The sequence below is a fragment of the Hyla sarda genome, chromosome 4 (assembly GCF_029499605.1).
Source record: "Hyla sarda isolate aHylSar1 chromosome 4, aHylSar1.hap1, whole genome shotgun sequence".
In the NCBI taxonomy this organism is placed as follows: Eukaryota; Metazoa; Chordata; class Amphibia; order Anura; family Hylidae; genus Hyla; species Hyla sarda.
In genome coordinates, this window is record NC_079192.1 from 21,866,949 (window position 1) to 21,894,020 (window position 27,072).

The 27,072-nt window shown below is 42.5% G+C and overlaps 14 non-coding genes across 14 annotated transcripts; 12 read left to right on the plus strand and 2 right to left on the minus strand.

The window, feature by feature from the left end:
* The first annotated feature begins 1,125 nt into the window (after window positions 1-1,125).
* TRNAW-CCA (transfer RNA tryptophan (anticodon CCA)) lies at window positions 1,126-1,197 on the plus strand. Its single transcript has one exon. It is a non-coding gene; the product is annotated as a tRNA-Trp (tRNA).
* Window positions 1,198-1,594: 397 nt separating this feature from the next.
* On the plus strand, window positions 1,595-1,666 carry TRNAW-CCA (transfer RNA tryptophan (anticodon CCA)). Its single transcript has one exon. It is a non-coding gene; the product is annotated as a tRNA-Trp (tRNA).
* A 1,312-nt stretch (window positions 1,667-2,978) lies between these two features.
* TRNAG-CCC (transfer RNA glycine (anticodon CCC)) lies at window positions 2,979-3,050 on the minus strand. The gene has a single exon. It is a non-coding gene; the product is annotated as a tRNA-Gly (tRNA).
* A 2,630-nt stretch (window positions 3,051-5,680) lies between these two features.
* TRNAW-CCA (transfer RNA tryptophan (anticodon CCA)) lies at window positions 5,681-5,752 on the minus strand. The gene has a single exon. It is a non-coding gene; the product is annotated as a tRNA-Trp (tRNA).
* A 10,791-nt stretch (window positions 5,753-16,543) lies between these two features.
* On the plus strand, window positions 16,544-16,615 carry TRNAW-CCA (transfer RNA tryptophan (anticodon CCA)). The gene has a single exon. It is a non-coding gene; the product is annotated as a tRNA-Trp (tRNA).
* A 633-nt stretch (window positions 16,616-17,248) lies between these two features.
* Window positions 17,249-17,320, plus strand: TRNAW-CCA (transfer RNA tryptophan (anticodon CCA)). Its single transcript has one exon. It is a non-coding gene; the product is annotated as a tRNA-Trp (tRNA).
* Window positions 17,321-18,032: 712 nt separating this feature from the next.
* TRNAW-CCA (transfer RNA tryptophan (anticodon CCA)) lies at window positions 18,033-18,104 on the plus strand. The gene has a single exon. It is a non-coding gene; the product is annotated as a tRNA-Trp (tRNA).
* A 633-nt stretch (window positions 18,105-18,737) lies between these two features.
* Window positions 18,738-18,809, plus strand: TRNAW-CCA (transfer RNA tryptophan (anticodon CCA)). The gene has a single exon. It is a non-coding gene; the product is annotated as a tRNA-Trp (tRNA).
* A 712-nt stretch (window positions 18,810-19,521) lies between these two features.
* TRNAW-CCA (transfer RNA tryptophan (anticodon CCA)) lies at window positions 19,522-19,593 on the plus strand. The gene has a single exon. It is a non-coding gene; the product is annotated as a tRNA-Trp (tRNA).
* Window positions 19,594-20,226: 633 nt separating this feature from the next.
* On the plus strand, window positions 20,227-20,298 carry TRNAW-CCA (transfer RNA tryptophan (anticodon CCA)). Its single transcript has one exon. It is a non-coding gene; the product is annotated as a tRNA-Trp (tRNA).
* A 2,718-nt stretch (window positions 20,299-23,016) lies between these two features.
* Window positions 23,017-23,088, plus strand: TRNAW-CCA (transfer RNA tryptophan (anticodon CCA)). The gene has a single exon. It is a non-coding gene; the product is annotated as a tRNA-Trp (tRNA).
* Window positions 23,089-23,317: 229 nt separating this feature from the next.
* Window positions 23,318-23,389, plus strand: TRNAW-CCA (transfer RNA tryptophan (anticodon CCA)). Its single transcript has one exon. It is a non-coding gene; the product is annotated as a tRNA-Trp (tRNA).
* A 2,218-nt stretch (window positions 23,390-25,607) lies between these two features.
* On the plus strand, window positions 25,608-25,679 carry TRNAW-CCA (transfer RNA tryptophan (anticodon CCA)). The gene has a single exon. It is a non-coding gene; the product is annotated as a tRNA-Trp (tRNA).
* A 698-nt stretch (window positions 25,680-26,377) lies between these two features.
* Window positions 26,378-26,449, plus strand: TRNAW-CCA (transfer RNA tryptophan (anticodon CCA)). Its single transcript has one exon. It is a non-coding gene; the product is annotated as a tRNA-Trp (tRNA).
* Window positions 26,450-27,072: the final 623 nt, after the last annotated feature.

Here is a 27,072-nt window from a genome sequence, read left to right on the forward strand (position 1 = left end):
GCTGTCCATGGAAAAAAGCTGTCCATGGAAATGTCTTTCTAGGATATGAAATCAAAGGTCCTGAATCAATGGGAGAGCTCATAGTGCCAGTTGACCTCTTGGCGCAACGGTAGCGTGTCTAATTCCAGATCAGAAGATTGCGTGTTCAAATCACGTCGGGGTCAGGAGTCCATTTCCTCCTTACTTAAGCACAGAAACATTGCTCTTAACCTGATAATTTTAACCAGTTCTCAGTCCTTCTTCAAGAAGGGTATCACTGGCTTTCATGTCAATTTTTTTCCAACATAAGCTTTTCTGAGTTTCCTACTTCTGTCTTAGTCTTCTTTCTGAAATGTTTCTCAAGAGCAAGACAGGACTATCAGATAGGCAGTTGCCGATAGCCTCAGTTTAGGGGGAGAAATTAAAGAAGGCTAAAAAGGTAACTTTTAGAGGTTGGTTGTTTCTTGGAAATGTTTTTATTGGAACAAAAAGCTGTCCATGGAAAAAAGCTGTCCATGGAAATTTCTTTCTAGGATATGAAATCATTGGTCCTGAATCAATGTGAGAGCTCACAGTGCCAGTTGACGTCGTGGCGCAACGGTAGCGCGTCTGACTCCAGATCAGAAGGTTGTGTGTTCAAATCACGTCAGGGTCAGAAGGCCCATTCCTTCTTGCTTAAGCACAGAAACATTGCTCTTAACCTGCTAATTTTAACCAGTTCTCAGTCCTTCTTCAAGAAGGGAATCACAGTTCTCTTCCTCCTTGCTTAAGCACAGAAACATTGCTCTTAATCTGCTAATTTTAACCAGTTCTCAGTCCTTCTTCAAGGAGGGTATAACTGGCCTACATGTTAAATTTTTTTACGAACATAAGCTTTCCTAAGTTTCCTACTTCTGTCTTAGTCTTCTTTCTGAAATGTTTCTCAAGAGCAAGACAGGACTATCAGATAGGCAGTTGCCGATAGCCTCAGTTTAGGGGGAGAAATGAAAGAAGGCTAAAAAGATAACTTTTAGAGGTTGGTTGTTTCTTGGAAATATTTTTATTGGAACAAAAAGCTGTCCATTGAAAATAGCTCTCCATGGAAATGTCTTTCTAGGATATGAAAGCAAAGGTCCTGAATCAATGTGAGAGCTCATAGTGCCAGTTGACCTCGTGGTGCAACGGTAGCACGTCTGACTCCAGATCAGAAGGTTGCGTATTCAAATCACGTTGTGGTCAGAAGTCTTTTTAATCCTTGCTTCAACACAGAAACATTGCTCTTAACCTGCTAATTTTAACCAGTTCTCAGTCCTTCTTCAAGAAGCTATCACTGGCGTTCATGTCAATCTTTTACGAACATAAGCTTTATTAAGTTTCCTACTTCTGTCTTAGTCTTCTTTCTGAAATGTTTCTCAAGAGCAAGACAAGACTATCAGATAGGCAGTTGCCGATAGCCTCAGTTTAGGGGGCGGAATGAAAGAAGGCTAAAAAGGTAACTTTTAGAGGTTGGTTGTTTCTTGGAAAAGTTTTTATTGGAACAAATAGCTGTCCATGGAAAAAAGCTGTCCATGGAAATGTCTTTCTAGGATATGAAATCAAAGGTCCCGAATCAATGTGAGAGCTCACAGTGCAAGTTGGCCTCGTGGCGCAACGGTAGCGCGTCTGACTCCAGATCAGAAGGTTGCGTGTTCAAATCACGTCGGGGTCAGAAGTCTTTTTCCTCCTTGCTTAAGCACAGAAACATTGCTCTTAACCTGCTAATTTTAACCAGTTCTCAGTCCTTCTTCAAGAAGGGTATAACTGGCCTTCATGTTAAACTTTTTTTACGAACATAAGCTTTCCTAAGTTTCCTACTTCTGTCTTAGTCTTCTTTCTGAAATGTTTCTCAAGAGCAAGACAAGACTATCAGATAGGCAGTTGCCGATAGCCTCATATCCTAGAAAGACATTTCCATGGACTGCTTTTTTCCATGGACAGCTATTTGTTCCAATAAAAACATTTCAAAGAAACAACCAACCTCTAAAAGTTACCTTTTTAGCCTTCTTTCATTCCTCCCCCTAAACTGAGGCTATCGGTAACTGCCTATCTGATAGTCCTGTCTTGCTCTTGACCTTCTTAGCCTTCTTTCATTTCTCCCCCTAAACTGAGGCTATCGGCAACTGCCCTATCTGATAGTCATGTCTTGCTCTTGAGAAACATTTCAGAAAGAAGACAAAGACAGAAGTAGGAAACTTAATAAAGCTTATGTTCGTAAAAGATTGACATGAAGGCCAGTGATACCCTACTTGAAGAAGGACTGAGAACTGGTTAAGATTAGCAGGTTAAGAGCAATGTTTCTGTGCTTAAGCAAGGAGGAAGAGAACTATGATTCCCTTCTTGAAGAAGGACTAAGAACTGGTTAAAATTAGCAGGTTAAGTGCAATGTTTATGTGCTTAAGCAAGAAGGAAAGGGCCTCCTGACCCTGACGTGATTTGGACACGCAACCTTCTGATCTGGAGTCAGACGTGCTACCGTTGCGCCACGAGATCAACTGGCACTATGAGCTCTCACATTGATTCAGGACCTTTGCTTTCATATCCTAGAAAGACATTTCCATGGACAGCTATTTTCAATGGACAGCTTTTTGTTCCAATAAAAATATTTCCAAGAAACAACCAACCTCTAAAAGTTACCTTTTTAGCCTTCTTTCATTTCTCCCCCTAAACTGAGGCTATCGGCAACTGCCTATCTGATAGTCTTGTCTTGCTCTTGAGAAACATTTCAGAAAGAAGACTAAGACAGAAGTAGGAAACTTGGGAAAGCTTATGTTCGTAAAAAATTTTTACATGAAGGCCAGTTATACCCTTCTTGAAGAAGGACTGAGAACTGGTTAAAATTAGCAGATTAAGAGCAATGTTTCTGTGCTTAAGCAAGGAGGAAGAGAACTGTGATTCCCTTCTTGAAGAAGGACTGAGAACTGGTTAAAATTAGCAGGTTAAGAGCAATGTTTCTGTGCTTAAGCAAGAAGGAAAGGGCCTTCTGACCCCGATGTGATTTGAACACACAACCTTCTGATCGGGAGTCAGACGCGCTACCGTTGCGCCACGACGTCAACTTGCACTGTGAGCTCTCACATTGATTCAGGACCCATGATTTCATATCCTAGAAAGACATTTCCATGGACAGCTTTTTTCCATGGACAGCTTTTTGTTCCAATAAAAACATTTCCAAGAAACAACCAACCTCTAAAAGTTACCTTTTTAGCCTTCTTTCATTTCTCCCCCTTAACTGAGGCTATCGGCAACTGCCTATCTGATAGTCCTGTCTTGCTCTTGAGAAACATTTCAGAAAGAAGACTAAGACAGAAGTAGGAAACTTAGGAAAGCTTATGTTCGGAAAAAATTGACATGAAGGCCAGTGATACCCTTCTTGAAGAAGGACTGAGAACTGGTTAAAATTAGCAGGTTAAGAGCAATGTTTCTGTGCTGAAGCAAGGAGGAAAAGGACTCCTGACCCCGAAGAGATTTGAACACGCAATCTTCTGATCTGGAATTAGACGCGCTATCGTTGCGCCACGAGGTCAACTGACACTATCAGCTCTCACATTGATTCAGGACCTTTGATTTCATATCCTAGAAAGACATTTCCATGGACAGCTTTTTTCCATGGACAGCTATTTCTTCCAATAAAAACGTTTCCAAGAAACAACCAACCTCTAAAAGTTACCTTTTTAGCCTACTTTCATTCCTCCCTCTAAACTGAGGCTATCGGCAACAGCCTATCTAATAGTTCTGTCCTGCTCTTGACCTTCTTAGCCTTCTTTCATTCCTCCCCCTAAACTGAGGCTATCGGCAACTGCCTATCTGATAGTCCTGTCTTGCTCTTGAGAAACATTTCAGAAAGAAGACTAAGACAGAAGTAGGAAACTTAGGAAAGCTTATGATCGTAAAAATCTTTTTTACATGAAGGCCAGTTATACCCTTCTTGAAGAAGGACTGAGAACTGGTTAAAATTAGCAGGTTAAGAGCAATGTTTCTGTGCTTAAGCAAGGAGGAAGAGAACTGTAATTCCCTTCTTGAAGAAGGACTGAGAACTGATTAAAATTAGCAGGTTAAGTGCAATGTTTCTGTGCTTAAGCAAGAAGGAAAGGGCCTCCTGACCCCGACGTGATTTAGACACACAACCTTCTGATCTGGAGTCAGACGCGCTACCGTTGCGCCACGATGTCAACTAGCACTATGAGCTCTCACATTGATTCAGGACCTTTGATTTCATATCCTAGAAAGACATTTCCATGGACAGCTATTTTCAATGTACAGCTTTTTGTTCCAATAAAAATATTTCCAAGAAACAACCAACCTCTAAAAGTTACCTTTTTAGCCTTCTTTCATGTCTCCCCCTAAACTGAAGCTATCGGCAACTGCCTATCTGATAGTCCTGTCTTGCTCTTGAGAAACATTTCAGAAAGAAGACTAAGACAGGGGTAGGAAACTTAGGAAAGCTTATGTTCGTAAAATATTGACATGAAAGCCAGTGATACTCTTCTTGAAGAAGGACTGAGAACTGGTTAAAATTAGCAGGTTAAGAGCAATGTTTCTGTGCTTAAGCAAGGAGGAAAAGGACTCCTGACCCCGACGTGATTTGAACACGCAACCTTCTGATCGGGAGTCAGACACGCTACTGTTGGTCCACGAGGTCAACTGGCACTGTGAGCTCTCACATTGATTCAGGACCCTTGATTTCATATCCTAGAAAGACATTTCCATGAACAGCTTTTTTCCATGGACAGCTATTTATTCCAATAAAAACATTTCCAAGAAACAACCAACCTCTAAAAGTTACCTTTTTAGCCTTCTTTCATTCCTCCCCCTAAACTGAGGCTATCGGCAACTGCCTATCTGATAGTCCTGTCTTGCTCTTGACCTTCTTAGCCTTCTTTCATTTCTCCCCCTAAACTGAGGCTATCGGCAACTGCCTATCTGATAGTCCTGTCTTGCTCTTGAGAAAGATTTTAGAAAGAAGACTAAGACAGAAGTAGGAAACTTAGGAAAGCTTATGTTCGTAAAATTTATTTTTACATGAAGGCCAGTTATACCCTTCTTGAAGAAGGACTGAGAACTGGTTAAAATTAGCAGGTTAAGAGCAATGTTTCTGTGCTTAAGCAAGGAGGAAGAGAACTGTAATTCCCTTCTTGAAGAAGGACTGAGAACTGATTAAAATTAGCAGGTTAAGTGCAATGTTTCTGTGCTTAAGCAAGAAGGAAAGGGCCTCCTGACCCCGACGTGATTTAGACACACAACCTTCTGATCTAGAGTCAGACGCGCTACCGTTGCGCCACGATGTCAACTGGCACTATGAGCTCTCACATTGATTCAGGACCTTTGATTTCATATCCTAGAAAGACATTTCCATGGACAGCTATTTTCAATGGACAGCTTTTTGTTCCAATAAAAATATTTCCAAGAAACAACCAACCTCTAAAAGTTACCTTTTTAACCTTCTTTCATGTCTCCCCCTAAACTGAAGCTATCGGCAACTGCCTATCTGATAGTCCTGTCTTGCTCTTGAGAAACATTTCAGAAAGAAGACTAAGACAGGGATAGGAAACTTAGGAAAGCTTATGTTCGTAAAATATTGACATGAAAGCCAGTGATACTCTTCTTGAAGAAGGACTGAGAACTGGTTAAAATTAGCAGGTTAAGAGCAATGTTTCTGTGCTTAAGCAAGGAGGAAAAGGACTCCTGACCCCGACGTGATTTGAACACGCAACCTTATTATCTGGAGTCAGACGCGCTACCGTTGCGCCACAAGGTCAACTGGCACTGTGAGCTCTCACATTGATTCAGGACCCTTGATTTCATATCCTAGAAAGACATTTCCATGGACAGCTTTTTTCCATGGACAGCTATTTGTTCCAATAAAAACATTTCCAAGAAACAACCAACCTCTAAAAGTTACCTTTTTAGCCTTCTTTCATTCCTCCCCCTAAACTGAGGCTATCGGAAACTGCCTATCTGATAGTCCTGTCTTGCTCTTGCGAAACATTACATAAAGAAGACTAAGACAGTAGTAGGAAACTTAATAAAGCTTATGTTCGTAAAAGATTGACATGAAGGCCAGTGATACCCTACTTGAAGAAGGACTGAGAACTGGTTAAGATTAGCAGGTTAAGGGCAATGTTTCCCTGCTTAAGCAAGGAGGTAGAGGACTGTGATTCTCTTCTTGAAGAAGGACTGAGAAATGGTTAAATTTAGCAGGTTAAGAGCAATGTTTCTGTTCTTAAGCAAGGAGGAAAGGGCCTCCTGACCCCGACGTGATTTGAACACACAACCTTCTGATTTGGAGTCAGACGCGCTATGGTTGCACCACATGGTCAACTGGCACTGTGGGCTCTCACATTGATTTAGGACCTTTGATTTCATATCCTAGAAAGACATTTCCATGGACAGCTTTTTTCAATGGACAGCTTTTTGTTCCAATAAAAACATTTCCAAGAAACAACCAACCTCTAAAAGTTACCTTTTTAGCCTTCTTTCATTTCTCCCCCTAAACTGAGGCTATCGGCAACTGCCTATCTGATAGTCCTGTCTTGCTCTTGACCTTCTTAGCCTTCTTTCATTTCTCCCCCTAAACTGAGGCTATCGGCAACTGCCTATCTGATAGTCCTGTCTTGCTCTTGAGAAAAATTTCAGAAAGAAGACTAAGACAGAGGTTGGAAACTTAGGAAGGCTTAAGTTCGTAAAATATTGACACGAAGGCCAGTGATACCCTACTTGAAGAAGGACTGAGAACTGGTTAAGATTAGCAGGTTAAGAGCAATGTTTCCCTGCTTAAGCAAGGAGGTAGAGGACTGTGATTCCCTTCTTGAAGAAGGACAGAGAACTGGTTAAAATTAGCAAGTTAAGAGCAATGTTTCTGTGCTTAAGCAAGGAGGAAAAGGACTCCTGACCCCGACGTGATTTGAACATGCAACCTTCTGATCGGGAGTCAGACACGCTACTGTTGGTCCACGAGGTCAACTGGCACTGTGAGCTCTCACATTGATTCAGGACCCTTGATTTCATATCCTAGAAAGACATTTCCATGAACAGCTTTTTTCCATGGACAGCTATTTATTCCAATAAAAACATTTCCAAGAAACAACCAACCTCTAAAAGTTACCTTTTTAGCCTTCTTTCATTCCTCCCCCTAAACTGAGGCTTTCGGCAACTGCCTATCTGATAGTCCTGTCTTGCTCTTGACCTTCTTAGCCTTCTTTCATTTCTCCCCCTAAACTGAGGCTATTGGCAACTGCCTATCTGATAGTCCTGTCTTGCTCTTGAGAAAGATTTCAGAAAGAAGACTAAGACAGAGGTTGGAAACTTAGGAAAGCTTAAGTTCGTAAAATATTGACACGAAGGCCAGTGATACCCTTCTTGAAGAAGGACTGAGAACTGGTTAAAATTAGCAGGTTAAGTGCAATGTTTCTGTGCTTAAGCAAGAAGGAAAGGGCCTCCTGACCCAGACGTGATTTCGACACGCAACCTTCTGATCTAGAGTCAGACGCGCTACCGTTGCGCCACGAGGTCAACTGGCACTAAGAGCTCTCACATTGATTCAGGACCTTTGCTTTTATATCCTAGAAAGACATTTCCATGGACAGCTATTTTCAATGGACAGCTTTTTGTTCCAATAAAAATATTTCCAAGAAACAACCAACCTCTAAAAGTTACCTTTTTAACCTTCTTTCATGTCTCCCCCTAAACTGAAGCTATCGGCAACTGCCTATCTGATAGTCCTGTCTCGCTCTTGAGAAACATTTCAGAAAGAAGACTAAGACAGGGGTAGGAAACTTAGGAAAGCTTATGTTCGTAAAATATTGACATGAAAGCCAGTGATACTCTTATTGAAGAAGGACTGAGAACTGGTTAAAATTAGCAGGTTAAGTGCAATGTTTATGGGGGGCATTTACTAAGGGGTTTAGTCATTTTTTTCTGACTATTTTTGGCGCAAAATTGTCGCAATTGCGCCTACCCTATAAATTGTGCGACTTTCCCTAGCAAGAGCTAGAAAGTCAAAAAAAAATTTCCCGCTTAATTTACGCAAGTTTTCAGTTTTGACTGCAGTGGTCAGGAATTTATTAACTGAGACAGTCGCAGTTGCGCAATAAACTGTCGCAACAGCCATAAAAATTGACTAAATTTACTCCAGCTCCAACATGGAGCAGGAAAAGCTACTGCCGCCCGGGCTCTGACATACTTTCTCCCCGCTACCCTCACTGCGCTACCGGGACACTGCAGTGATTTATATCCCCCCCTCTCACCTGCCAGCACCACACAACTCCCATCTGTCTGCTGTTGCAAGACTACAAGTCCCAGCATGGCCTTACAGTGAGGACACGCTGGGAGTTGTAGTCTTGTAGCAGCGGGAGCTGAGCGGCGCGGGCGGGAGACAAGGGGGGGGGGTAGCGGGGAGGCCGTATGAGGAGCCCGGGCGGGAGACAAGGGGGGTAGCGGGGAGATTACATCACAGGTGACACACAGCCTGTGACATCACATACCTACTCTAATAGTGAAATCTTCAACTTTTCTGATCTGCTCTTCACTGCAGCTGATCTTTGCTGCCACCTTCTGCCCATTTGTGTTACTGCAACTTGATTTTTCATTTATATCACCAAACCAGTAAACTGAAGTTTGCAATTGCTGCTCCCTGCAAATAAGTTACGATACTGATTCCTGCATTGCCGCTTCCCTCCACTCCCTCTCATCTCCCCCTGTGGCGTGCCAACAGCCCATAGTTGGTGATGCTCACTCACATCACAACAAGTGACAAGTTCTTTCATATGCCCATTTAACTTCGCTACTGTTAAAATGTAACCCCTCCAGGGGCAACAGGGAATCTGCAATTACCTAGCCAGTGTCATTTATCCCCTGATGTCGGCAACCTATTATGTCCTTTCTTCTGATTAATGCACAATAATGGTCAAGATTGGCCCTCCCCAGCCTAGGATCGACTCACCTTACAGCAGAAAAGGCGGTATTGAGCACTTTGTAAAAAGGTCCTCATGTAACGATTCTAAGAAGCATACCGAAATGGTGTCTTCACAAGACAGATCAGCCACTCCTTAACTATGCAGAGATGCTTCCATTGATAATGCTGAGGAATGTGAGGAGTTAGTGTTGAACAATTCCCTGCCACTTTCTCGTACGTTTATGGACAGACTTCTAAGATCGGCTGTGGAGCCAGTCTCTAAAGATCTCCAAGAGTTGAAAACCAAAATGAGAGACATTGGTGGTAGAGTTGAGCTGTTGGAAACCACCCAATCCCAGGTCATGGCCTTCACCACAGCTTCCTCAGCCACTCTCACCTCCTGCCAGACGCACCTTAACAAGGTCCTCGATTGGTTGTAAGACCAAGACAACAGAGGAAGGCGCAACAATCTGAGATTCAAAGGTCTGACAGAATCTGTTCTGTCTGAATCTCTAAGTTCCACTCTGAAATTGTTATTTGTGCAACTACTTGGAGACACCTTCCCTCTGGAGATTAACATTGAACGTGCACATAGGGCACTTAGAGCGAAGCCTAAAGAAATAGAATCTCCTCGAGACTTTATATGCCGCCTTTTAAACTCCTCGGTTAGAGATGAGATACTCTGGAAGGCACGATCATCCACGAGCCTGATGTTCGAAGATGCACCTATAGCCATTTTCCAGGATCTGGCCAGGATCACGCTGTCAAAGAGAGGTATGCTACATGATAGATGACCTATCTACACTCCAAAAATATTGCTTATAGGTGGTTGTTCTCCTTTGGCATCTCCTTCCAAGTTGAGGGTCAGAGATTCACCATCAGAACTAGACAGGAACTGACTTCTGGACTGCAAGCTATAGGACAAAGCGACTTAGAAATCCCGGATTGGTTGGCTGTAACTGACCTGATGGACCTGCCCGCAATTACACCTCCCACCCCCCTGGGAAATAGTAGAGTCCCAGAAATCGCAGAAGTCTAAGAAGAAGGCCAATAAGATGACCACTAAATGAATAGATATGGACTCAGTATGAGACGTTTTCCATAGGTCTGCTCTTGTTTTTCTCTCAAAGTTCATTTTCTTCTAGGTCTCCACAGATAAATTGGTCAGAGACTCTTGTTATGCATGGCGATCTGGATGTTCGGGCTGAATCAACTGATAGAATGCTGGAGAACACTCCCAGACCTTAGAACTTTGGCTTTCCACCACACGCACGGGCATTGTATTCCCACCTGCTAAGATGTTGCGCGGACAATCTGGAATACAATCCTTGAGGAGGGATCCCCAGGGATCAGATGTACTCTGTGATGAATAGGGTGAACAGGAAGAACTACAAAACTGACCCTTGCTGTCTTGCCTTAATCCTTCCCTAGATCTGAAACATAGGCACAGAGCAGCGTACACCATAATCTGCACCGAGCTGCAAAAGCCAGGGATATTCACAGAGGTTAACCAATCAGGAACTCCACTCTATACTAGCCAGAGCTGGCACTGTTTCTGGAAGAAAGAGGCAATTTAACTTTATTTTCTAATCCTGGATAACCCATATGTCTGGCATTATGGCTCCCGGGGGGATGTGAGTGCTCTGGGTTCCTTTGAGGCATGAGTTTTCATCCAAGTTCTCAACTAATTGCACCTTGGGGCGACAGAACACAATGGTATGGAAGCAGCATTTATGGATTTGAAAAGCTCACATCTGGAAGAAGGTTAAATAATATTAATACTAGGGATGCACCAATATATCGGTGGACGATACATATCGGCCGAAAATAGCTATTTCGGGGAAATGCCGAAACAACAAAAAATGTGCCGATAATGACCACCTCCCCTGCCCGCCCACAGCACAAGTTGCAAACACTGCCAGTGGCAGAGGCGTAGCGTGGGGGGTGCAGGGGGGCCGGCCGCACCGGGCGCAACATCTGGGGGGAGCCTTCTCCGGGATAGGAATACTTCTTTTTATGTACCCGGGCCGGCTCCCGTGTGTGGCTGCAGGTGGGGGCTGGCCAGAGCATATAAAACCTAATACTGTATACTAAAAACCAGGGGGCCTCCAGCTGTTGTGAAACTACAACTTCAAGCATGCCTGGACCGGCAAAGTCTGTCCGGGCATGCTGGGAGTTGTAGTTTCACAACAGCTGGAGGCCCCCTGGTTTTTAGTACACAGTATTAGTTTTTATATGCTCTGGTCGGCCCCCGCCTGCAGCCACACACGGGAGCCGGCCCGGGTACATAAAAAGAAGTATTCCTAATCCTATCCCGGACATCCCTGTGTCCCGAAAAATCTTTTCGGGACATAAGGATGTCCGCCGGTCACTCACCATTCCCCAGCGTCCTCCTGCGATCCTCTTTCGGTCCCTCGCTTCTCCGCCTCTATGGTCGTACGCACGGGACATCACTGACGTCCCGTGCGTACAACCATAAAGACTCAGGAGGACCGCAGGATCGTCGCAGGAGAACGCGCGCTGGCCGGGGCCTGGTAAGTGACCAGCGGCGCGTCATCTTCTTGAGTGTTCCGTCACCGCTCCTCCCGTACCTACTGCTATGGTCCATAGGCCATAGCAGTAGATGTGACCCCGGGCCGGAGGAGCGGTGACCGGAACACTGTGGGGGCAGCAGTACAGACATACAGCCTCCAGCCATACACTGTATATGGCTGGAAGTTGTATGTCTGTGGGGTGGGGGGAAGCTGCCTACTACTGTGGGGGAACTGCTGACCTAATGTGGGGGGGAGCTGCCTACAAATGTGGGGGGAGCTGCCTAATATTGTTGGGGGGGAGCTGCCTAATATTGTGGGGGGGAGCTGCCTACAAATGTGGGGGGAGCTGCCTAATATTGTGGGGGAACTGCCTACTATTGTGGGGGGAGCTGCCTACTATTGTGGGGGGAGCTGCCTACTATTGTGGGGGGAGCTGCCTACTATTGTGGGGGGAGCTGCCTACTATTGTGGGGGGAGCTGCCTACTATTGTTGGGGGAGCTGCCTACTATTGTGGGGGGAGCTGCCTACTATTGTGGGGGGAGCTGCCTAATATTGTGGGGGAACTGCCTACTATTGTGGGGGGGAGCTGCCTACAAATGTGGGGGGGAGCTGCCTAATATTGTTGGGGGGAGCTGCCTAATATTGTGGGGGAACTGCCTACTATTGTGGATAACCTGCCTACTATTGTAGGGGAACTGCTGACCTAATGTGGGGGGGAGCTGCCTACAAATGTGGGGGGAGCTGCCTAATATTGTTGGGGGGAGCTGCCTACTATTGTGGGGGGAAATGCTGACCTAATGTGGGGGAGCTGCCTACTATTGTGGGGGAGCTGCCTACCATTGTGGGGGAGCTGCCTATTAATGTGGGGGAACTGGCAATCTAATGTGGGGGAATCTAATCTAATGAGCGGAGCGCTGCATTTTACCAGAAGACGGGGAGAAGTCATTTTCGGTTTCGGCCGGACATTTTTTTTTATTTCGGTTTCGTTTCGGTTCTGAAATTTCCATTTCGGTGCACCTCTAATTAATACAGTACTGAGTAATGAGAGGAAAGTAAAGAAAGGTCCCACCAAGATTTGAACTCTCTGGATTCAGAGTCCAGAGTGCTAACCATTACACCATGGAACCATTAAGTGGCATGAAACTGGGGAAGATTCCTAGATGGGGTGGCTATGCTTATTTCACCCCTTACTTAGGTCTGTGTCCTCAGGTGGGGCCAAAAAGAAGGAGCTATGTGTGGTAGCGTGGCCGAGTGGTCTAAGGTGCTGGATTTAACCTCCTGTTTCTTTAGGTGCTGGATTTAGCCTTCAGCCATAGCTTTTCTATTTTCTGTCCGATGCCATTGAGTAAGGGCTTATTTTTTGCGGGATGTACTGTACCTTTCATTGGTATCATTTTTGCCATACGCACTACCTTTGATCTTTTTTATTCCCCTATTTGTACCAAAATTGGTGAATTTTGCCCTTTTTTGTTGTTTTTTTAAGGGGTTCAGCGTACGGCGTACAGTATAGTTTTATAGTACATGTCATTACAGATGTGGCAATACCTATTATGTATATGATTTGTGTTTCTGATCTTTTTGGTGATAATACAGGGCTTTTATTGGGAAAGGGTCATTTAAAAAAAAATTACACTTCATACTTTTATTGAAGAACTTTTTATTTTATATTTTACAGGTTATAATATGCTGCAATACATTTGTACTGCAGGACAGTATGACCCGATCAGCTGCACACTGTACAGACTGTGCGATCCAGCCTATGGCTGGATCTCACAGGCTTCCGTAGCAGGAGAAAATGATCTGGCCTCCTGCTGCCATAGCAACCAACGGCGACCCGCGATCGTCGCGGAGCCGCTGTTGGTGAACAGGGGGAGCGCGCTCCCCCTGTCAACACCATAGATGCCGTGATCAGGATTGATCACAGCATCTATGGGGTTAATGCTGCCTGGACCGGTGCAATCGCGGCTGCGGCGGGACTCCGGCTGTGATTGACAGCTAGGTCCCGCCGCCGATCTCCTGCACTGCCCACGGCAGTGTTGGAGATCGCTAGGACGTATGCATACGTCCCAGTGCGCGAACGTATCGGATGCTGGGAAATATGCATACATCCCATAGCGGGAAGGGGTTAACCAGATCTCAGTCCTTCTTCAAGAATGGTATCACTGGCCTTCATGTCAATTTTTTACGAACATAAGCTTTCCTAAGTTTCCTACATCTGTCTTAGTCTTCTTTCTGAAATGTTTCTCAAGAGCAAGACAGGACTATCAGATAGGCAGTTGCTGATATGTCTGGAACCACAAGTTAATGGGAACTCCCTTCATTGTAAGGCTGGGTTCACATGACGTTTTTTTCTCATATGGGAGCGCATACGGCTAGGGGGAGCTAAAAACTTGCGCTCCTGTATCCCTGCCGCATGCCGCCCGTATGTAATTCATTTCAATGAGCCGAGCACAGTGAACTGGTCGGCTCATTTTTCCCTGTATGCGGTTTTCTACCGGACCTAAAAGCGTGTTTGGCTACGGTTTTAGGTACGGTAGAAAACCGCATACGGTGAAAAATGAGCCGACCAGTTCATTCTGCTCGGCTCAATGAAATGAATTACATATGGGCATCATACGGCAGGGATACGGGAGCGCAAGTTTTTAGCTCACCCCAGCCGTATGCGCTCCGTATGGGGAAAAACATGATGTGAACCCAGCAGGTCATTAGCATTTTGACAATGACACATTGGTGACAGAGAAAGGGGTTATACTCTTTCTTCTAGGTGAACTTGTGCTGCGACGGTAGCACATCTGAATCCAGATCAGAAGGTTGCGTGTTCAAATCATATCGGGGTCAGGAGTCCTTTTCCTCCTTGCTTAAGTACAGAAACATTGCTCTTAACCTGCTAATTTTAACCAGTTCTCAGTCCTTCTTCAAGAAGGGTATCACTGGCCTTCATGTAATTTTTTTTTTACGAACATAAGCTTTCCTAAGTTTCCTACCTCTGTCTTAGTCTTCTTTCTGAAATGTTTCTCAAGAGCAAGACAGGACTATCAGATAGGCAGTTGCCGATAGCCTCAGTTTAGGGAGAGAAATGAAAGAATGCTAAAAAGGTAACTTTCAGAGTTTGGTTGTTTCCTGGAAATGTTTTTATTGGAACAATAAGCTGTCCATAGAAAAAAGCTGTCCATGGAAATGTATTTCTAGGATACGGGACCAAGGCTGCTGAATCTATGTGACAGCACATGGTGCAAGGAGACTTTGTGGTGCAACGGTAGTGTGTTTGACGCCAGGTCTGAAGGTTGCGTGCCCAGTTCATGTGGGGGTCAGTAGTTTCTTTAGTATTTGCATGAGTGTAGAAATGTTGGTCGTTATTGGCTTACAAAGCCCTCTACAGCTGCTGGCTTTACTGCCATATGAGGTCCCCTTTTCATTGCCACCAGGTATGTCTGGAACCACAGGTTAATGGGAATTCACTTCATTGTAACTGCAAGATGTCTTTTGCAATTTCTTTCTAGGTTTTGAAGCAAGGGTAGAATTGGTTTCTTCAGTATCTGGTACATCAAGCAACCAGAATTAGCAGGTCATTAGCATTTTGACAATGACACATTGGTGTCCAGACATGTGCAATTCGTTTCGGAAGAATACTAAACTTAACAAATGTTCCCGTTTTCGGGTGTTCGTTACAATCCGAATGCACGAAAAAAAAATCGAATATTTCCGAAAAAGAATACGAATATACAGTTAACGAATGCATTCGTTAAATAACACGTAACGAATAATGCATGTTAACGAATAACGAATGCATTCTTTATCAGTACACCGAATGTAAGGAATGAATTAGATTTCTTTCATTGGGTTTACCTGAGGAAAACTTGCCTTCCTACACAGAGAAAACTGCAAAAAAAAAGGTGAAAACAACAAGAATCCTAAGGTAACACCTGCTATTTATTACAAAACAGAATCAGCAAGTGAAACTAATGTGCATTTCGTTTAGTAACGAATGCTAAATTTAACAAATTTTACAGATATAACGAAAGATCCGAATTAACGAATGCATTCGATGTTATTAACGAATGCATCCGAAAATGAAAACATTTTTAGCCTATGCATCCGAAAACCGAATATAACGAATTAACAGCATTCCGAATATTCACAGAACCGAAAATTTTTGAAAACGAACGAAACAAAAAGAAACAAAATTTTGGGTTCTGCACATGTCTATTGGTGTCAGAGAAAAGAGTTAAAGCCTAGTTCGCCAGTTGAACTTGTGGCGCAATGGTAGCGTGACTGATTTAAGATCAGAAGGTTGCATGTTCAAATCTCATTGGGGATAGTAGTCTTTTTATTCCTTGCTTAAGTACAGAAACATTGCTCTTAACCTGCTAATTTTAACCAGTTCTCAGTCCTTCTTCAAGAAGGGAATCACAGTCCTCTACCTCCTTGCTTAAGCACAGAAACATTGCTCTTAACCTGCTAATTTTAACCAGTTCTCAGTTCTTCTTCTAAAAGGGTATCACTGGCCTTCATGTCATTTTTTTACGAACATAAGCTTTCCTAAGTTTCCTACTTCTGTCTTAGGGTGCATTCACACCATGCTTTTGCAATACAGTTCCCGTATACGTTTTCTATGTGAAAACCGAATAGAACCGTATTGGAAAACGAATGCATTGACTCTCCATTGAAAACCATATGCCAAAAGATGCATCAGGTTGTGTCCGTTTTGCATGCTGTACGGTTTTGTCAGGTTTTTTTCCTGTATCCAAAACTGTAGTCTACCACGGTTTTAGGTCCGGTTGAAAAACTGTATTAAACCGTATACGTTTTTTTTTTACATGGGAGTCAATGGGAACCGTACAGAACTGTATGTGCATACAGTTCCATCCGGTTTTCACCATACAGTTTTTGACTTTGCACAGTTTTTTTTCTTGGAATTTCAATCAAACAAGTAAAACTTTATTCAAAATAGAGTGAAAATGAAAGAAGGCTAAAAAGATAACTTTTAGAGGTTGGTTGTTTCTTGGAAATGTTTTTATTGGAACAATAAGCTGTCCATGGAAAGAAGCTGTTCATGGAAATGTCTTTCTAGGAAATGAAATCAAGGGTCCTGAATCAATGTGAGAGCTCATAGTGCCAGTTGACCTCGTGGCGCAACGGTAGCGCGTCTGACTCCAGATCTGAAGGTTGCGTGTTCAAATCACGTCGGGGTCAGGAGTCCTTTTCCTCCTTGCTTACATACAGAAACATTGCTCTTAACCTGCTAATTTTAACCAGTTCTCAGTCCTTCTTCAAGAACGGTATCATTGGCCTTCATGTCAATTTTTTACGAACATAGGGGGACATTTACTAATCTAGTCTATTCTGGGCATTCTTATAGACCAGCGTATGTGGTAGTCTCCTGTCTATTGTGCTCCTAATTTATCAAAGGTCTCACAGCCCTTGATAAATTCTGTGCTCAGACTTCAGGGTCTACAGCTTAAACTGTATTTAGACCTGCTCCAACATGGTCTGACATTTCAGTGTATTTTGGGCAGATGCGACTTGTCGCACTTGATAAATTCAGCACCAATGCATTTTCCAATGCATTTCCGTCTAAAATAGACTTGCATGCATCATGTTCTAAAAATCCTCCATAGCAAAAGTCGCAGAAAAGTCGCACATATTTAGACTGCGACTTTCTGTGAGACAAATTTAGACAGGAAAAACCAGTCTAAATCCTTTGATAAATCTCCCCCATAAGCTTTCCTAAGTTTCCTACTTCTGTCTTAGTCTTCTTTCTGAAATGTTTCTCAAGAGCAAGACAGGACTATCACATAGGCAATGTGAGAGCTCACAGTGCCAGTTGACCTCGTGGCGCAACGGTAGCGCGTCTGACTCCAGATCAGAAGGTTGCGTCTTCAAATCACGTCGGGGTCAGGAGTCCTTTATCTCCTTGCTTAAGCACAGAAACATTGCTCTTAACCTGCTAATTTTAACCAGTTCTCAGTTCTTCTTCTAAAAGGGTATCACTGGCCTTCATGTCATTTTTTTACGAACATAAGCTTTCCTAAGTTTCCTACTTCTGTCTTAGGGTGCATTCACACCATGCTTTTGCAATACAGTTCCCGTATACGTTTTCTATGTGAAAACCGAATAGAACCGTATTGGAAAACGAATGCATTGACTCTCCATTGAAAACCATATGCCAAAAGATGCATCAGGTTGTGTCCGTTTTGCATGCTGTACGGTTTTGTCAGGTTTTTTTCCTGTATCCAAAACTGTAGTCTACCACGGTTTTAGGTCCGGTTGAAAAACTGTATTAAACCGTATACGTTTTTTTTTTACATGGGAGTCAATGGGAACCGTACAGAACTGTATGTGCATACAGTTCCATCCGGTTTTCACCATACAGTTTTTGACTTTGCACAGTTTTTTTTCTTGGAATTTCAATCAAACAAGTAAAACTTTATTCAAAATAGAGTGAAAATGAAAGAAGGCTAAAAAGATAACTTTTAGAGGTTGGTTGTTTCTTGGAAATGTTTTTATTGGAACAATAAGCTGTCCATGGAAAGAAGCTGTTCATGGAAATGTCTTTCTAGGAAATGAAATCAAGGGTCCTGAATCAATGTGAGAGCTCATAGTGCCAGTTGACCTCGTGGCGCAACGGTAGCGCGTCTGACTCCAGATCTGAAGGTTGCGTGTTCAAATCACGTCGGGGTCAGGAGTCCTTTTCCTCCTTGCTTACATACAGAAACATTGCTCTTAACCTGCTAATTTTAACCAGTTCTCAGTCCTTCTTCAAGAACGGTATCATTGGCCTTCATGTCAATTTTTTACGAACATAGGGGGACATTTACTAATCTAGTCTATTCTGGGCATTCTTATAGACCAGCGTATGTGGTAGTCTCCTGTCTATTGTGCTCCTAATTTATCAAAGGTCTCACAGCCCTTGATAAATTCTGTGCTCAGACTTCAGGGTCTACAGCTTAAACTGTATTTAGACCTGCTCCAACATGGTCTGACATTTCAGTGTATTTTGGGCAGATGCGACTTGTCGCACTTGATAAATTCAGCACCAATGCATTTTCCAATGCATTTCCGTCTAAAATAGACTTGCATGCATCATGTTCTAAAAATCCTCCATAGCAAAAGTCGCAGAAAAGTCGCACATATTTAGACTGCGACTTTCTGTGAGACAAATTTAGACAGGAAAAACCAGTCTAAATCCTTTGATAAATCTCCCCCATAAGCTTTCCTAAGTTTCCTACTTCTGTCTTAGTCTTCTTTCTGAAATGTTTCTCAAGAGCAAGACAGGACTATCACATAGGCAATGTGAGAGCTCACAGTGCCAGTTGACCTCGTGGCGCAACGGTAGCGCGTCTGACTCCAGATCAGAAGGTTGCGTCTTCAAATCACGTCGGGGTCAGGAGTCCTTTATCTCCTTGCTTAAGCACGGAAACATTGCTCTTAACCTGCTAATTTTAACCAGTTCTCAGTTCTTCTTCTAAAAGGGTATCACTGGCCTTCATGTCATTTTTTTACGAACATAAGCTTTCCTAAGTTTCCTACTTCTGTCTTAGGGTGCATTCACACCATGCTTTTGCAATACAGTTCCCGTATACGTTTTCTATGTGAAAACCGAATAGAACCGTATTGGAAAACGAATGCATTGACTCTCCATTGAAAACCATATGCCAAAAGATGCATCAGGTTGTGTCCGTTTTGCATGCTGTACGGTTTTGTCAGGTTTTTTTCCTGTATCCAAAACTGTAGTCTACCACGGTTTTAGGTCCGGTTGAAAAACTGTATTAAACCGTATACGTTTTTTTTTTACATGGGAGTCAATGGGAACCGTACAGAACTGTATGTGCATACAGTTCCATCCGGTTTTCACCATACAGTTTTTGACTTTGCACAGTTTTTTTTCTTGGAATTTCAATCAAACAAGTAAAACTTTATTCAAAATAGAGTGAAAATGAAAGAAGGCTAAAAAGATAACTTTTAGAGGTTGGTTGTTTCTTGGAAATGTTTTTATTGGAACAATAAGCTGTCCATGGAAAGAAGCTGTTCATGGAAATGTCTTTCTAGGAAATGAAATCAAGGGTCCTGAATCAATGTGAGAGCTCATAGTGCCAGTTGACCTCGTGGCGCAACGGTAGCGCGTCTGACTCCAGATCTGAAGGTTGCGTGTTCAAATCACGTCGGGGTCAGGAGTCCTTTTCCTCCTTGCTTACATACAGAAACATTGCTCTTAACCTGCTAATTTTAACCAGTTCTCAGTCCTTCTTCAAGAACGGTATCATTGGCCTTCATGTCAATTTTTTACGAACATAGGGGGACATTTACTAATCTAGTCTATTCTGGGCATTCTTATAGACCAGCGTATGTGGTAGTCTCCTGTCTATTGTGCTCCTAATTTATCAAAGGTCTCACAGCCCTTGATAAATTCTGTGCTCAGACTTCAGGGTCTACAGCTTAAACTGTATTTAGACCTGCTCCAACATGGTCTGACATTTCAGTGTATTTTGGGCAGATGCGACTTGTCGCACTTGATAAATTCAGCACCAATGCATTTTCCAATGCATTTCCGTCTAAAATAGACTTGCATGCATCATGTTCTAAAAATCCTCCATAGCAAAAGTCGCAGAAAAGTCGCACATATTTAGACTGCGACTTTCTGTGAGACAAATTTAGACAGGAAAAACCAGTCTAAATCCTTTGATAAATCTCCCCCATAAGCTTTCCTAAGTTTCCTACTTCTGTCTTAGTCTTCTTTCTGAAATGTTTCTCAAGAGCAAGACAGGACTATCACATAGGCAATGTGAGAGCTCACAGTGCCAGTTGACCTCGTGGCGCAACGGTAGCGCGTCTGACTCCAGATCAGAAGGTTGCGTCTTCAAATCACGTCGGGGTCAGGAGTCCTTTATCTCCTTGCTTAAGCACGGAAACATTGCTCTTAACCTGCTAATTTTAACCAGTTCTCAGTCCTTCTTCAAGAAGGGTATCACTGGCCTTCATGTCAATTTTTTACGAACATAAGCTTTCCTAAGTTTCCTACCTCTGTCTTAGGCTGGGTTCACACTACGTTTTGTCCCATACGGGAGCGCATACGGCAGGAGGGAGCTAAAACCTCGCGCTCCCGTATGTCACCGTATGCGCTCCCGTATGTCATTCACTTCAATGAGCCGGCCGGAGTGAAACGTTCGGTCCGGTCGGCTCATTTTTGCGCCGTATGCGCTTTTAAACCGGACCTAAAACTGTGGTCAACCACGGTTTTAGGTCCGGTTGTAAAAGCGCATACGGCGCAAAAATGAGCCGACCGGACCGAACGTTTCACTCCGGCCGGCTCATTGAAATGAATGACATACGGGAGCGCATACGGTGACATACGGGAGCGCGAGGTTTTAGCTCCCTCCTGCCGTATGCGCTCCCGTATGGGACAAAACGTAGTGTGAACCCAGCCTTAGACTTCTTTCTGAAATTTTTCTCAAGAGCAAGACAGGACTATCAGATAGGCAGTTGCCAAAAGCCTCAGTTTAGGGGGAGAAATGAAAGAAGGCTAAAAAGGTAACTTTTACAGGTTGGTTGTTTCTTGGAAATGTTTTTATTGGAGCAATAAGCTGTCCATAGAAATAAGCTGTCCATGGAAATGTCTTTCTAGGAGATGAAATCATGGGTCCTGAATCAATGTGAGAGCTCACAGTGTCAGTTGACCTTGTGGTGCAACGGTAGCGTGTCTGACTCCAGATCAGAAGGTTGCGTGTTCAAATGACGTCGGGATCAGGAGTCCTTTTCCTCCTTGCTTAAGCACAGAAACATTGCTCTTAACCTGCTAATTTTAACCAGTTCTCAGTCCTTCTTCAAGAAGGGTATCACTTGCCTTCATGTATTTTTTTTTTTACGAACATAAGCTTTCCTAAGTTTCCTACCTCTGTCTTAGTCTTCTTTCTGAAATGTTTCTCAAGAGCAAGACAGGACTATCAGATAGGCAGTTGCCGATAGCCTCAGTTTAGGGGGAGAAATAAAAGAAAGCTAAAAAGGTCACTTTAAGAGGTTGGTTGTTTCTTGGAAATGTTTTTATTGGAACAATAAGCTGTCCATGAAAAAAAAGCTGTCCATGGAAATGTCTTTCTAGGATACGGGACCAAGGCTGCTGAATCTATGTGACAGCACATGGCGCAAGGAGACTTTGTGGTGCAACGGTAGTGTGTTTGACGCCAGGCCTGAAAGTTGCGTGCCCAGTTCATGTGGGGGTCAGTAGTTTCTTTAGTATTTGCACGAGTGTAGAAATGTTGGTCGTTATTGGCTTACAAAGCCCTCTACAGCTGCTGGCTTTACTGCCATATGAGGTCCACTTTTCATTGCCACCAAGTATGTCTGGAAAGACAGGTAAATGGGAATTCCCTTCATTGTAACTGCAAGATGTCTTTTGCAATTTCTTTCTAGGTTTTGAAGCAAGGATAGAATTGGTTTCTTCAGTATCTAGTACATCAAGCAACCAGAATTAGCAGGTCATTAGCATTTTGACAACGACACATTTGTGTCTAGACATGTGCAATTCGTTTCGGAACGAATACTAAACTTAATGAATTTTCCCGTTTTCGGGTGTTCGTTACAATCCGAATGCACGAAAAAAAATCGAATATTTCTGAAAAAGAATACGAATATACAGTTAACGAATGCATTCGTTAAATAACGCGTAACGAATAATGCATGTTAACGAATAACGAATGCATTCTTTATCAGTACATCAAATGTAAGGAATGAATTAGATTTCTTTCATTGGGTTTACCTGAGGAAAACTTGCCTTCCTACACAGAGAAAACTGCAAAAAAAGGTGAAAACAACAAGAATCCTAAGGTAACACCTGCTATTTATTACAAAACAGGATCAGCAAGTGAAACTAATGTGCATTTCGTTTAGTAACGAATGCTAAATTTAACAAATTTTACAGATATAACGAAAGATCCGAATTAACGAATGCATTCGATGTTATTAACGACTGCATCCGAAAATGAAAACATTTTTAGCCTATGCATCCGAAAACCGAATATAATGAATTAACAGCATTCCGAATATTCACAGAACCGAAAATTTTTGAAAATGAAAACGAACAAAACAAAAAGAAACAACATTTTTGGTTCTGCACATGTCTATTGGTGTCAGAGAAAAGAGTTAAAACCGTATGCCAAAAGATGCATCAGGTTGTGTCCGTTTTGCATGCTGTACGGTTTTGTCAGGTTTTTTTCCTGTATCCAAAACCGTAGTCTACCACGGTTTTAGGTCCGGTTGAAAAACTGTATTTAACCGTATACGTTTTTTTTTTTACATGGGAGTCAATGGGAACCGTACAGAACTGTATGTGCATACAGTTCCATCCGGTTTTCACCATACAGTTTTTGACTTTGCACAGTTTTTTTTCTTGGAATTTCAATCAAACAAGTAAAACTTTATTCAAAATGGAGTGAAAATGAAAGAAGGCTAAAAAGGTAACTTTTAGAGGTTGGTTGTTTCTTGGAAATGTTTTTATTGGAACAAAAAGCTGTCCATGGAAAAAAGCTGTCCATGGAAATGTCTTTCTAGGAAATGAAATCAAAGGTCCTGAATCAATGTGAGAGCTCACAGTGCCAGTTGACCTCGTGGTGCAGTGGTAGCGCGTATGACTCCAGATCAGAAGGTTGCGTGTTCAAATCACGTCGGGGTCAGGAGTCCTTTTCCTCCTTGCTTACATACAGAAACAATGCTCTTAACCTGCTAATTTTAATCAGTTCTCAGTCCTTCTTCAAGAAGGGTATCACTGGCCTTAATGTCAATTTTTTACGAACATAAGCTTTCCTAAGTTTCCTACCTCTGTCTTAGTCTTCTTTCTGAAATGTTTCTCAAGAGCTAGACAGGACTATCAGATGGGCAATTTGAGAGCTCACAGTGCCAGTTGACCTCGTGGCGCAACGGTAGCGCGTCTGACTCCAGATCAGAAGGTTGCGTCTTCAAATCACGTCGGGGTCAGGAGTCCTTTTTTCTCCTTGCTTAAGCACAGAAACATTGCTCTTAACCTGCTAATTTTAATCAGTTCTCAGTCCTTCTTCAAGAAGGGTATCACTGGCCTTAATGTCAATTTTTTACGAACATAAGCTTTCCTAAGTTTCCTACCTCTGCCTTAGTCTTCTTTCTGAAATGTTTCTCAAGAGCAAGACAGGAAATGTTTTTATTGGAACAAAAAGCTGTCCATGGAAAAAAGCTGTCCATGGAAATGTCTTTCTAGGATATGAAATCAAGGGTCCTGAATCAATGTGAGAGCTCACAATGTCAGTTGACCTTGTGGCGCAACGGTAGCGCGTCTGACTCCAGATCAGAAGGTTGTGTGTCCAAATCACGTCGGGATCAGGAGTCCTTTTCCTCCTTGCTTAAGCACAGAAACATTGGTCTTAACCTGCTAATTTTAACCAGTTCTCAGTCCTTCTTCAAGAAGGGTATCACTTGCCTTCATGTATTTTTTTTTTAACGAACATAAGCTTTCCTAAGTTTCCTACCTCTGTCTTAGTCTTCTTTCTGAAATGTTTCTCAAGAGCAAGACAGGACTATCAGATAGGCAGTTGCCGATAGCCTCAGTTTAGGGGGAGAAATGAAAGAAAGCTAAAAAGGTCACTTTAAGAGGTTGGTTGTTTCTTGGAAATGTTTTTATTGGAACAATAAGCTGTCCATGAAAAAAAAGCTGTCCATGGAAATGTCTTTCTAGGATACGGGACCAAGGCTGCTGAATCTATGTGATAGCACATGGCGTAAGGAGACTTTGTGGTGCAACGGTAGTGTGTTTGACGCCAGGCCTGAAAGTTGCGTGCCCAGTTCATGTGGGGGTCAGTAGTTTCTTTAGTATTTGCACGAGTGTAGAAATGTTGGTCGTTATTGGCTTACAAAGCCTTCTACAGCTGCTGGCTTTACTGCCATATGAGGTCCACTTTTCATTGCCACCAAGTATGTCTGGAACGACAGGTAAATGGGAATTCCCTTCATTGTAACTGCAAGATGTCTTTTGCAATTTCTTTCTAGGTTTTGAAGCAAGGGTAGAATTGGTTTCTTCAGTATCTAGTACATCAAGCAACCAGAATTAGCAGGTCATTAGCATTTTGACAACGACACATTTGTGTCTAGACATGTGCAATTTGTTTCGGAACGAATACTAAACTTAACGAATTTTACCGTTTTCGGGTGTTCGTTACAATCCGAATGCAAGAAAAAAAAATCAAATATTTCCGAAGAAGAATACGAATATAAAGTTAACGAATGCATTCGTTAAATAACGCGTAACGAATAATGCATGTTAACGAATAACGAATGCATTCTTTATCAGTACACCGAATGTAAGGAATGAATTAGATTTCTTTCATTGGGTTTACCTGAGGAAAACTTGCCTTCCTACACAGAGAAAACTGCAAAAAAAGGTGAAAACAACAAGAATCCTAAGGTAACACCTGCTATTTATTACAAAACAGAATCAGCAAGTGAAACTAATGTGCATTTCGTTTAGTAACGAATGCTAAATTTAACAAATTTTACAGATATAACGAAAGATCCGAATTAACGAATGCATTCGATGTTATTAACGAATGCATCCGAAAATGAAAACATTTTTAGCCTATGCATCCGAAAACCGAATATAACGAATTAACAGCATTCCGAATATTCACAGAACCGAAAATTTTTGAAAATGAAAACGAACGAAACAAAAAGAAACAACATTTTTGGTTCTGCACATGTCTATTGGTGTCAGATAAAAGAGTTAAAACCGTATGCCAAAAGATGCATCAGGTTGTGTCCGTTTTGCATGCTGTACGGTTTTGTCAGGTTTTTTTCCTGTATCCAAAACCGTAGTCTACCACGGTTTTAGGTCCGGTTGAAAAACTGTATTTAACCGTATACGTTTTTTTTTTTACATGGGAGTCAATGGGAACCGTACAGAACTGTATGTGCATACAGTTCCATCCGGTTTTCACCATACAGTTTTTGACTTTGCACAGTTTTTTTTCTTGGAATTTCAATCAAACAAGTAAAACTTTATTCAAAATGGAGTGAAAATGAAAGAAGGCTAAAAAGGTAACTTTTAGAGGTTGGAAATGTTTTTATTGGAACAAAAAGCTGTCCATGGAAAAAAGCTGTCCAAGGAAATGTCTTTATAGGAAATGAAATCAAGGGTCCTGAATCAATGTGAGAGCTCACAGAGCCAGATGACCTTGTGGCGCAATGGTAGCGCGTTTGACTCCAGATCAGAAGGTTGTGTGTTCAAATCATGTCGGGGTCAGGAGTCCTTTTTCTCCTTGCTTAAGAACAGAAACATTGCTCTTAACCTGCTAATTTTAACCAGTTCTCAGTCCTTCTTCAAGAAGGGTATCACTGGCCTTCATGTCAATTTTTTACGAACATAAGCTTTCCTAAGTTTCCTACCCCTGTCTTAGTCTTCTTTCTGAAATGTTTCTCAAGAGCAAGACAGGACTATCAGATAGGCAGTTACCGATAGCCTCAGTTTAGGGGAGAAATGAAAGAAGGCTAAAAAGGTAACTTTTAGAGGTTGGTTGTTTCTTGGAAATGTTTTTATTGGAACAAAAAGCTGTCCATGGAAAAAAGCTGTCCATGGAAATGTCTTTCTAGGAAATGAAATCAAGGGTCCTGAATCAATGTGAGAGCTCACAGTGTCAGTTGACCTCGTGGTGCAACGGTAGCGCGTCTGACTCCAGATGAGAAGGTTGTGTGTTCAAAACATGTCGGGGTCAGGAGTCCTTTTCCTCCTTGCTTACATACAGAAACAATGCTCTTAACCTGCTAATTTTAACCAGTTCTCAGTCCTTCTTCAAGAACGGTATCACTGGCCTTCATGTCAATTTTTTTACGAATATAAGCTTTCTAAGTTTCCTACTTCTGTCTTAGTCTTCTTTCTGAAATGTTTCTCAAGAGCTAGACAGGACTATCAGATAGGCAATTTGAGAGCTCACAGTGCCAGTTGACCTCGTGGCGCAACGGTAGTGCGTCTGACTCCAGATCAGAAGGTTGCGTCTTCAAATCACGTCGGGGTCAGGAGTCCTTTTTCTCCTTGCTTAAGCACAGAAACATTGCTCTTAACCTGCTAATTTTAACCAGTTCTCAGTCCTTCTTCAAGAAGGGTATCACTGGCCTTCATGTAGTTTTTTTTTTACGAACATAAGCTTTCCTAAGTTTCCTACCTCTGTCTTAGTCTTCTTTCTGAAATGTTTCTCAAGAGCAAGACAGGAAATGTTTTTATTGGAACAAAAAGCTGTCCATGGAAAAAAAGCTGTCCATGGAAATGTCTTTCTAGGATATGAAATCAAAGGTCCTGAATCAATGTGAGAGCTCACAATGTCAGTTGACCTTGTGGTGCAACGGTAGCGCGTCTGACTCCAGATCAGAAGGTTGTGTGTTCAAATCACGTTGGGATCAGGAGTCCTTTTTCTCCTTGCTTAAGCACAGAAACATTGCTCTTAACCTGCTAATTTTAACCAGTTCTCAGTCCTTCTTCAAGAAGGGTATCACTGGTCTTCATGTAGTTTTTTTTTTACGAACATAAGCTTTCCTAAGTTTCCTACTTCTGTCTGTCTTCTTTCTGAAATGTTTCTCAAGAGCAAGACAGGACTATCAGATAGGCAGTTGCCGATAGCCTCAGTTTAGGGGGAGAAATAAAA